Below are 10,984 nucleotides of genomic sequence, written 5' to 3'. Positions count from 1 at the left end.
TTTCTCTATTCTATTGGTTTCCATTTGTTGTTTGTCTGATTTTTTCTTTTCTGGTTGTATTTCTGTATTAGTCCCTTTATTTCCCTGTATGCTTTTATTTCCTTTTTTTTGCTTGTAATAAGGCTCTGTCCCCTCTTGATTTGCATGCGTGATGCTCTTTGGGTTATTTGCTTTGGTCCAGACCTTTGGGTTGTGGATGTGAACGTTATCCTGGCTTTTCTGGTCGAGGAAGAAGAGTTTCATTTGGGGTTTGTCTACCCTCAATTATGAGGAATAAGCACTACCTATGTATTAGTTTGAGTCTGTTTGGCACATATCTGTTTTTTAATATGTAGATTAGTCATGGGTTAGTAGATTGGTTTTGTGTCTAGAATGGAATACGTCATCTGTGACGCCTGTAACCTCGTAGCTTTGACTATGGTTGCTTGTAAGTGCTTTATGCTCATGATTTCTATGAATGAGACTGATATAGATTCCCTTTAGAAAAGAATAAAAAATAAATAAATAAATTGTTTATAACATACACAACATTACTTTTGGGTGGCGAAATTGTTTGTGGTTGGGTGTTTTTTTCTTTGATAGTTGATTTTGTTTGTAAGTTTTGGGTGGTCTGTTTTGTTTGTAATTTTTAGGTGCTTCTGAAAACAGTTCACGGAGAGAACAAGTAATTATATGAAAAAAAAAAAAAAAAAGAAGTTCATGGAGAGAACAATAAAAATTTAGTAAGGACAGAACCACTGAAGACTGTAAAAATAGAAGAAAAAAAGGTTAACAAATTTGGGTGCTTCTAAATTTTTGTCCTATGGATTTGTTGGCTTGATGTCTTGCTACATTCTAGTTTGTATTTCTGCAGATGTAGTTTCTAGTTTTTTAAGTTCTCTTTGTGGAGTTGTGCAGCTTGATGAACTAGACGTAATGCCTTTGATGCATTTTTTTGCGTGTTCTAATATGAGATGAACTGGACGTAATGCTCATTGCTTTAGCCTCATTAATGCTTGTTTTAAGAAGGTGGCTTTGGGTGGATTGCTGTGGAGGAGGAGGCGGTGGATGGTTTAAGGGTTGATCCGGTTGGTCTCTTGAAAGGGGAAGCTGTCTCGATCTTTGCCTCTTTGGTTGTCCATAGATTTTCTTTTGCTCATAAAATCTAGTGTTTCCATGCTTATTGTATTTGAAGTTTTTTAATTGATGTGGCACATTTTTATTGGATGCTATAAAATATGGGTTTTACATCTGACTAAAGTTATTCTCATATATATATATATATATATATATATATATAATATAAGCGAATAAAATATGAAAGAGAAAGAAAAGAGAGCGGAAGTGGAAAGGGATGTATGGGCTACATCTTGTATTCCCAATATATCAAATAATATTACATAACTCTCTATTTATAGAGAGACAATGAGTAGTGACCAAGAAACCCTAAAGTAGACCTAAACTAATTAAGGAAGAGAATAAACCTTACAAAGAAATATAATAACGGAGAATAAAAATATTCTAACATAAAGAGAAATAACTTGTTAAGAAAAATATTAATAAACCTAATTTAGAAAATATATAGAATATTCCAACATTCCCCCTCAAACTCAAGATGTAAGCATGAATTTGGAAAATAGAAGAAATTAAAGGCATCTGAAGTTGATGGTTGGATCAAGGCAATGTCGGCGAGAAAGGATGAAAGTGGCGGCCAGAGAAATACCGAAGAACGGAGATAAGCCGCTAAAAGAATCCGGTTAAGGGCAAAGCCACAATAGACATTGAGGGTCAGAAAATGAAAACTAGCTGTTAAATCCTGTGAAGGGCCAAACCACATTGTGCCAGGGTTCACCAATAAGAAAGACGAGAAAGGCTGAAAGTGACGGCCGGAGAAATACCGGAGAACGGAGAGAAGCCGCTAAAAGAATCCAGTGAAGGGCCAAGATGCAACTGACAATGTGGTCGGAGAACAGAAACTAGCCGTTAAAAATCCCGTGAAGGGCCAAATTGCATTGTGCCAAGATTCGCCAATGAATAAAACCATGGATCACAACAAAATTGGGAGTTCGTAATAAGAGAATGCTAGAAAACACCAGAGAAATGTCATAAGACTCTTATTGAAAGCCACAAAAGCAAAAATGTGGCTCTGATAAAATGTTAAAATAAGAAAGAGAAAGAAAAGAGAGCGGAAGCAGAGAGAGATCGACGTATGGGCTACATCTTGCATTTCCAAGATATCAAATAATATTACATAACTCTCTATTTATAGAGAGACAATGATTAGTGACCAAGAAACCCTAAAGTAGACCTAAACTAATTAAGGAAGAGAATAAACCTTACAAGCAAATATAATAACGGACAATAAAAATATTCTAATATAAAGAGAAATAACTTGTTAAGAAAAATATTAATAAACCTAATTTAGAAAATATAAAATATTCCAATATATAGATATATATATTCCTTAATTGGACATCACCTCACAATTAAGTTGCATGAAAAATCGGATGCTCATGTGAGTGCTATTATGGACTAGAGTAGAGATTTTCGGCTCCCCACAATCAGCCCATCGTCCACCAACACTGATGTGGCAAAGGCCACATCACATTTTTTTTTTTAATTTTTATAATAATAATTTGTTAGGTTAGAAAAATCTCTCTTCCCCATTTCGTGGTCGCCTCCCCTATTAGAAAACATCTTTGTTTTCCTCTCTTCCCTCACACAAATCTCTCCCCCTCTCTCTTTCTCCTCTTTCCTTCTCCCTAGCTCTCCCCTCACTGACGGCCGGCCTCCGAAGACCACGAAAGCGAGCCACCCACATCTTCGACGAGGAGCTACATCGGTCAAAATCCACAAATTTCAGTGACAACGAGCCAACCATATAAACTAACGACGAGCCAGCACAATCTCCAACGACGACCTACAATCGTCAAAATCCCAAAATTTCAGAATCTCCAACCCACCGTTTTAATCCATTTTCCGTCTCCCCTTGAAATGGACCCCCAAAATGGTATGTTGGGCCTTTTCATCTTCATTTAATTCTTGTAGCATAATTTAGTAAATGTTATTATTCGTATTTACTTCATCTAAATTTTGTTTTATTTGTTTTGATATTGTTGAAAATGAAACTGTAGCTGATTTAGTGTCGGAAGATAATGTGGGCAATGGCAAGTCCGTGTTGAAGCTCATAGATGAAGTTGAAAATGTTGAGACACCTAAAAAAGGAATGGCATTTAGCTCCATAAACGAACTTAATATTTACTATAGGAGTTATGCGAAGAAAGAGGGTTTTGGGGTGGTACAAAAGAGGATTAAAAAGGATGAAAAAGGGCATGCACATTACCTTACTCTAGGATCTGCTCGTCATGGAAGTAGAAAACCCAGCTCAAGTAATAGTTTTTGTAAGCCTAGTCAATCAATCAGAACAGGGTGTAAGGCCAATTTTAATGTGAAGTTAGTTGATACAGAACTGTGTGTGACTAGTGTACGTACTGAGCAAAATCATCATTTAAGCCCACGTCAAGTGAGATTTTTTAGATGCAATAAGGATTTGGATCCTGATGTGAAGAGAAAGCTTGAGATAAATGATAGAGCGGGAATAAGAATGAATAATAATTATAACTCATTAGCTGTTGAAGCGCGCGGGGGGGGGGGGTATGAGAATCTTGCATTTGGAGAAAAAGATTGTTCTAATTTTATTGCCAAGTCAAGACGTCTATGCCTAGGCACAGGAGGTGCCGAAGCACTTTGTGGCTATTTTAGTAGAATGCAAGAAGTAAATGATGGTTTCTACTTTGAGATGGATTTGGATGATGATTGTAGGTTGAGAAATGTGTTTTGGGCTGATGCACGAAGTAGGGCATCGTATGAAGATTTTGAGGATGTCATTACATTTGACACAACTTATTTGACTAATAGGTACGAAATGGCATTTGCTCCTTTTGTGGGAGTAAATCATCATGGGCAGTCAATACTCTTCGGGGCAGCTTTAATACCAAGTGAGAATACAGAGACATTTGCATGGTTGTTTGACACTTGGTTGAAATGCATGAACGGTCGATCGCCAATGGCAATTATAACAGATCAAGATAGGGCTATGAAAAGTGCAATCAATATAGTTTTCCCAATGCTCGACATCGATTTTGTTTATGGCATATATTGAAAAACTTTCCTGATAAATTTGGATCACATTCACAGTACCATGCCATTAAGAGTGCCCTAAGAAGTTGTGTATACGATTCTTAGACATGTGATGAGTTTGACGCAAGTTGGCAAAGTCTACTGGAGTGTTATAGGTTGGAGGATAATGCGTGGCTGTGTAGCTTATATAGTGAGTGGACATTTTTGGTACCAACATATTTGAAAGGTGTATTTGGGTCGGCATGACTACCACACAATGTAGTGAAAATATGAATGCATTTTTTTTATGGTTACGTGTATTCGTCGACCACATTGAAGGAATTTGTGGATTAATACGATAATGCTTTGTGTAAGAAAGTTGAGAATGAGAGTGTTGCTGATTTCCATTCTTTTAATGTCACGATTTTATGTGTAAGCAGGTTTTCTTTGGAGAAGCAATTTCAGCAACTTTACACCCATGCAAAGTTCAAAGAAGTGCAAGAGGAGATTAGGGAGGTGTTTTATTGTACTAGCTTGCTTCTAAAAATTGAAGGTGAAATTAGTACTTATCAAGTGACTGAACGGGTAGAAATCAATGATGCCTACACAAAAAAAGTATGCTTTAATGTTTACTATAACGAAGCTTCATGTGAAGTGAACTGCAGTTGTTGCTATTTTGAATCAAGAGGAATTTTGTGTAGACATGCAATATGTATATTGACCACACTTGATGTTACAGTATTGCCAGAAAAATACATTCTCAATCGATGGAGGAAGGACTTGAAGCGAAAACATCAATTTATCAAAAGTAGTTATGATCCCTTGATTGGCAACCCTACTGCAGAACGTTATTTCGACCTATGCAAAGATATGTTTGAGTTAGCATCAATTAGAGCGACAACCGTGGACAATTACACGATAGTGAAAAATCATGTTTCAGAGTGTTATAAGAAATTAAGTGTACCAAGGAGTGAGCAAATTCCACCTTCCCAATCACTCCCAGATGCATCTATTACCGGTAATGTGTCCAGTGATATGGCAGTGGAAAGTCAAAACGTACTTAATCCTTATGTGGTTTGTACTAAAGGGAAGCAAGCATCAAAAAGGAAAATGTCTGAAGTTGAAAAAGTGGTGGTGAGGAAGTCAAAAGGAAAAAAGAATCAACCGGGTGACACAAAGCCGGGTAACACAAAGCCCAAACCAAACAAGAAGAAAAAACAGGTTGCTAATTTTGATCTATTGCATTTGTTAAATTATTCATATTAGCAGTTTTTTCTAACATACTTTAATTCTTTATTAATTGAAGACTTGCCAAAGATCGCTACAAGATGAACTAGACACAAATGAAACTATGTTTCCTTTTGAAACTGATATTCAGCATGGTCAAGTAATTGGAACTCAAAATAATGTAGTTACGCAAGTATTTTTATATTATTTCCTTTTATCTTTTGTAACCAATATCCTTGTTTTTATGCATTGAAATATCTTTTTTCAGGCCCAATGGAATTCATAGTCACCAAGTCCCAAGTCCTATAAAAGCATATCTTACTTTTGAGTGGAATGCTTGGAAGTGTGATGAAAGCTAATTTTTGTTGGATCTTACTTTTGAATGGAATGCTTGTTTCTTGAAATTGTTCAATGTAGACCACTTTATATGGATTTTTGTAACTCAATGTAGAACACTTGAAATTGTTCAATGTAGACCACTTGAAATTGCTCCTTATTTTTGTGATGATTTTGGATCGTGGCAAGACATTATTTTGAGGCATGATTTTGAGGCATTATGTGGATTTTTCACAATGGCAGAAAATCCCTGAACATACATATATATAAAATATTTTTTATTATTTAGTAAGCATGCCATAACCCACTAGTTCTTCGCTGTACATATATAATCCGAACTACATACATAAATTTCACACTATTCATATTTAATTAATTTGTTTCTCTTTTAGTCAAATTAATTGAATCTTAAATGTTAAATCATCTAGTCCAAATAACCAATCACTTCTCAATTCAAAATAAGAATATAAGATTACATATTAAATATATTTGATTCAATTTAAAACCAATATTTCTACCAAAATAGTCTTAGTCATCCTAATATATTCTATGGGTGTCATACCTTTATTTTCTTTCTTTTTTATTATTATTATTTATATTTTTTGCTATTATCTTCTAAGACTTTTTTTGCAAAAATATTTAAGAATTCTATTATAATGAAAAATGCACAGGTTATATGCTAGTATGCATACATCACAGTAAATGGAATAGCTAAGACAAACAATATATATCAATCCAAAGTCTTTATTTGCAATCAATTCTTCCTTTGGCCTTCCTTGTTTAATATGTTGTGAACCTCCAACAACTTTTGTTCCTTTTCGTTTGCCTTCGTATTTTTGGATGATCAATTCTCCAATCGGCATCTTCCGCTAGAAAAGTCAATGTTGATGTGGCCGAAAAAGAAATCTAGAGTTGAATGTTGAGCGGAATATATCAACCCAAATTTTCCAATGTAGTAGACCAAATGAAATAATTGGGATACCAGCCAAAGTGATTACAACAACCGGAGTCCATGCCCATGCTCTTGTATACACCAAAAAGAAAGTTGCAATGAAGGCTACCATCATGCCCGCAATGGAAATGAAGAGTGTGGTGAGTCCAAACAGCAATTTTAAAGGTATTGACTTTAAGAAATCATTTTCCGTGTAACGTGACGTGAGAATTGACAAGAAAATTACTATTGAAGTCGAAGAGGAACACAATGATATTGCATCGGATATGAAGAATACCATAAATGAGGTACTTCTCAAAAGAATAGGAGTCCCTTTAGTTTGATCACTGCCACCTGGTATTGTGAATGCTGCAGCAAACATCACAGTGGCAATCAATGTTGCGACGACCATGCAATTGTTTGCTGTGTTCTTCATCCACATTTCACCATCTTTTTGGAAATCCTTATGTTCCTCTACAAATATCTCCTTAGGTGTTTTTCCTCTCGAATTCTTTCTCTTCGCAAATGATCGCGGGACAATATTTTCTATCTCCTACAGTTGACGAGATATAAATTGATAGGTAACAGTTGAACTGTTATGTATGCAGCCAGAAGAAAAAAGAAACAATATTATTACTCACCTTAAACCACAACAACTCCCGTTGCATTTGAAGTGCCGCTCCTGATACGATATTTAGTCGATCCAAAGGAGCCAATTTTCCAGCTAAATGCAACATGTTCTCTCTGTCATCTTTGGTAACATAGGATGCAATGCTATTCATGGGATCACCTATCTCATATATTAGATTGAACACACTCTCTTGCCGATGTAAAACAGCAGTGTGAAATATACTCATGTTATTTTCCTTTAGTTTCCAAATAAGGTCAGGATAAGAGTCTGAAATTATAATTAGAAATTCAACATTTCCAGCTTCTGCAGCTTCAAAAATTAAAGCCATATCATTGAGAATCAATTTTGATAAGATTAGGTTGTCTGGAATTCCATCCTTTCTCAAAAGTATTTTAACCAATTGATGGGCTGATGCCTTCATGAAAGCTTTGTTATAGATCCCTTTGAAACCTATGGTGTTGAGAAAAGAATCTATTTAGAAATCAGAAATGGTTCGGTAATAAAGAAATATTACATCTATAAATTCAATTAGTTTACGAATATCCTTAATAAGAAATTATATTGACAGCTTTATAAAATCAAAATGCAAAGATAACTAAAGCATTAGATCGATGCGGCTATTTGTGTCCTAATTATTGACTACTTAAGACAAGTTTTGTTTCTGCAAAACCCAGGCACTTTAAATCTCTTATATCTTTTGAATTTAAGTAAAAGAGAAATGCTAGCTTTTGCCAAAAAAGAAAAATAGTAGTCACTATTTTCTTGTGTGTATAAAAGCAACGGTTACGTACAAGTATTACAAAAGATTGATGAGACATATAGAATAGAAAATAACTTATAATCGTATAAAATTTTCCATAGTTTAGAAGTAGATATCATCTAAAGATTTGATGAAATCAAATAAGAGTATTTTCCCATGCCAAGCTAATATGAGTAAAATTGTCATCAAATTGTGATTAATGTAATAAAAGAACTATATTTACTTGGGACATGTCGTATCTTTTCAATTAAAGAAGTTTGGTTTGGAGGAAAACTAACAGGAGTACTTTAAGAGACTTTTCCAGAATGATAGCTCTCTTTCGCTGCCAATTGAGAATGGTTTCTTGGCCAACGTTTCCAACCCTTCCCGCCAGCATTCAGTGTCGGCATTTGCTATGTTTGGATACAATTTCAGAATTTTCAAAGATATATCTGTCCATATATAGAAACAGCACATTAATTTGATAATTGTCGAAAGGTGGGTTAAGAAATAATGCTTATAGTATATGGTCACTAATATTGCAATATATAAAACTGGTAACTCCATCCAACTTGTGTAACTACATCAAATTCGCCGAACAAAGATATAGTCAGATGTAGGGCTTACCATACATATCATTGCGGATAGTATGACCAAGGAGCTCAATGCGTTTTGCTTTCGTAAACTGTTCATGAGGAGTCACAGAGAATAGATACGAGACCATGTTTGTTTGTCCTATATATGCTGCAACAATGAGTGGTGTGTCTCCCTCGTGATCAATGATCGATGGCAACTCATTGTTTTTTATCACAAGCTGCTTAGCAATGCTGACGTTTCCTACTTGGGCAGCAGTGTGAAGGACAGTAAATCCATAATTGGTTTTCAATTCCATGTCCCCCTGCTCCAATATCCTCAATTCCAACCATTTCTTTATAAAAGTGGTGTGTTGGTGAGCCACCGCAATGTGGAGTGCTGTCGCTTTATAAGTTGCTATGGAAGCTCGAACACAGTCGTTGTCTTTGTCTAAAAATGCCTTAGCAGCCGGCCAATCACCTTTTGTGACCGCTTGACGGAGGGGACGGTAGCGATCTAATGTTCTTTGATCACCTGGAATTTTGGGCTAAGATAAATGAGAAGAGGTGCAGATATATGCAGAAAGGTACTGAAGAGAACATTCACGATGCACTTTTTTGCAAGATATATATATATATAAAAGCAATCACAACACTTTTACCAAAGAGAAAGAGAGAGACGCTTACTTTCAAGATCTTCATCATTTGGGTCTGAGGACTGTCCTGGTGAATTATTGCTTGCTGGAGTTATTACTGAATTCGGCGTAATTGGGATAATAGGAGCGGCTCCATGATGGACTGCATTAGATTCATCAGAAGACGATGTTTTAGGAGGAGGACTAGAGCTATAGAAACCTGCTGTAGCCTTGTATTAGATGATATTGGTTGACGGATAGCTTGTATAGAAGAAGTAGCACCGTCTTCCATCTTTTTTCTTGTTTTTTTTTTTTTTTGGTCGTTGAATAATAAACTCAATTTTAATAACATTTATTTTGATTCTTTTCATTTCATATTCCCTTAAGTTCCTAAGTGACTTGAAGAAGTTGTGTTTTTTAATTTTTCAAGAATTATTTTACATAAGAATTACATTACATGGAAGTTATATGAGATGTAAATGAATAAAGTTAACACTGATTTAGAAAATTGAGATATGAACATTTTTAGATAAGTTATGTATTGAGATATGTACAAGTGAAAGAATTAGAGGGAGAGAGAGGAATGATTCAAGAGTAAATTCATTTTGTAATTCTTCTTGATTTTTCTTGCTCATTTCAAGTTTTCTTCCTTCAACTTACACAACCTAAACTACAAGTTTTCTTTTTAAGAGGACAAAGTAAAAAATAAATACTTCAAATATATTTTTAACAAATTTAAAGACTAATTTTTTTTAACAATCCCCCCGCCCTAGTCCCTCACGTACGGGTTGTAGTTTATTCTTACCATGATTTGCGGTCCAATTTTATCGGGACAATCACATTGCATTAAGCGATCCCTCCCAACAAACTTATAATTGATATTTTTCTTCTGCCAGATTTGCTAAATAGTAAATAAGAACCACCATATTACAAAAGTACCAAGATTTTGATTTAAGGATTCGAAAGAAGAAAAAAAATGCATGATGCTTGGTTTGTGTACTTAAAAATTGAAACAATATACACATACAAAGTTAAGAATAAAAGAATAATGGTAAGGAAAAAGAGAACAACGCTAAATTCATGATGATAGTAACAATTATGGTGAAGATTTTCTCTGGAATTTTGGCCTATGATAAATCAGAAGAGGTGCATGATATATGCAGAAGGTGCTTAAGAGAACATTCACAACGCAGTTTTGTGCAATATATATATATATATATATATATAAAGCATTCACAATACTTTTACCTAAAACAAATCGAAATTAAAACTCGGCCTCCTGTTCTGTGACCAGAGAGAGAGAGAGGCACTTACTCCCATTAGTTGCGTCCGAGTTCTCAATCGTAATCAAGTGACTACCAGAATCTCCAGCATCATTAGAATCCGGTGGACCGGAAGACGATGCAATAGAACCAACTCCACTAGAGGTGCTAGCGGAATCCGTTGTTGTAGAAGAGGATCTTTGCCCAGACGAAGTGCTTCCAAGATTGCGTTGAGATGTCTCACTCATTTGCAATTCTATCGTTTGCCTGTTGTCCTCCATTTCCTCCATTTTGAGGCATGGTTAGATATCTTCTTTCAATTTTTTATTTTTTTATATAAAAATAAATTTAATAGAAAATTGACATGTGAACATTTTTAGAGATATAGAAAGAGAGAGGAATGATTCAAGAGTAAATGCATTTTGTAATTTTTCTTTTTATTTTTCTTGATCATTTCAAGTACTTTTCTTCCTTGGATTTTGGGACATAATTACAAATTTAACTTTAGAGGGCGAAACTGGGTTGAATTCTCTTTTTTTTTTTTTTTTTTTTT

At 35.0% G+C, this 10,984-nt stretch overlaps 2 pseudogenes across 1 annotated transcript; one reads left to right on the top strand and one right to left on the bottom strand.

Annotated features, from left to right (window-relative positions):
* Positions 1 to 372: 372 nt before the first annotated feature.
* LOC148588018 (protein FAR1-RELATED SEQUENCE 9-like) lies at positions 373 to 5,611 on the top strand (annotated as a pseudogene).
* An 804-nt stretch (positions 5,612 to 6,415) lies between these two features.
* LOC132169302 (uncharacterized) lies at positions 6,416 to 10,759 on the bottom strand (annotated as a pseudogene). The gene is made up of 5 exons (XR_015911538.1): positions 10,484 to 10,759; positions 8,590 to 9,069; positions 8,262 to 8,414; positions 7,234 to 7,673; positions 6,416 to 7,145 (listed from the first exon to the last, which is right to left on the bottom strand). The product of XR_015911538.1 is annotated as an uncharacterized LOC132169302 (transcript).
* Positions 10,760 to 10,984: the final 225 nt, after the last annotated feature.

The sequence above is a fragment of the Corylus avellana genome, chromosome 1 (assembly GCF_965113065.1).
Source record: "Corylus avellana chromosome 1, dhCorAvel1.hap1.2, whole genome shotgun sequence".
NCBI classification, from domain to species: Eukaryota; Viridiplantae; Streptophyta; class Magnoliopsida; order Fagales; family Betulaceae; genus Corylus; species Corylus avellana.
Note: the sequence above shows the minus strand (reverse complement) of the source record. Positions and strands in the feature narration are given on the sequence as shown.